This window comes from Eurypyga helias, unplaced genomic scaffold (genome assembly GCF_000690775.1).
Source record: "Eurypyga helias isolate BGI_N326 unplaced genomic scaffold, ASM69077v1 scaffold38020, whole genome shotgun sequence".
NCBI lineage: Eukaryota > Metazoa > Chordata > Aves > Eurypygiformes > Eurypygidae > Eurypyga > Eurypyga helias.
This window is the reverse complement of record NW_010226967.1, coordinates 1-983: the sequence shown is the minus strand read 5'-3', so window position 1 is coordinate 983 and position 983 is coordinate 1.

Genomic DNA, 983 nt, shown 5'->3' with positions numbered 1-983 from the left:
AGCAGGAGACATTTATGTGTGGAAATCAAGGATGTGACACTCCTAGCAGTGCTAAAATCCCCCAGAACCATCAGCTGCAGCACATGGATTGTGACATGGCCACATTATGCTATTTGTTTGCAGAGCTGGATGTGTCATAACACAGCCCAGAAATGAGGGATCAAGCCAGGGCAGCAGGAAGACATGACCAGAGGGACATGGCTCAGACCAGCAACTGCCAAGCAGGAGGAGATAATGGCAGAAATCCCTACTAATACTACTAATGTATTGCACAATAATATCAGTCCTTTTATAGGTTATGACAACTCCCACTCTCCCAGGATGCCATAAGGACCAGGCCTAACATTCAAAGAGATGTCAATGTAGCTCTAATATTTAGTCTGAAAATGAAAAATACTGGTCACTTCTAAATATCAGTGAAATGAATCTGAATGTGTCTTTACAGGTGACACTGGCAGCCAGACCTGCCCACATGGAAATACAGAATGAAAACTGTTTACTATAAAGATACATTCTTGTATCAACCGTGAGGTTTATTTAGTTTTGTGGCTCTTGTTTAAGACGCCGAATGGAGATGTTGCAAGAAATTAGAGATGCGACTCTGGGGGTTGCTGATTTCCCAGTATACATCGGTCAGTACACCAGGGTTAGCTGGATGAGAACTAAACCTATGAAGAGATGCAGCTAGCTGGTGCTCCCCCGGTGCCCGGCACCGCAGTCACCTTGACCTGCTCCGCCGGGCAGACTAAACAGAGCTCTGCTTGCTCGTTACCTGCACTAACAGTAACACCCGTGCACCCCGCCTCCGCGGGTGCATTCCCCGCCCCTGCCCGCAAACCGCTGCGCCAAGGCCCCGGTCAGCAGAGGGGAGCTCTGAACCCTCCCGAGGCAATGGCCGGCCCGTTTCCCTCCCCGCGCCCGAAGAGATGCATGCGTTCCGGGGGCGGCCGTCTCCGGACGGCGGTCTCCGGTCTCTTCACCGC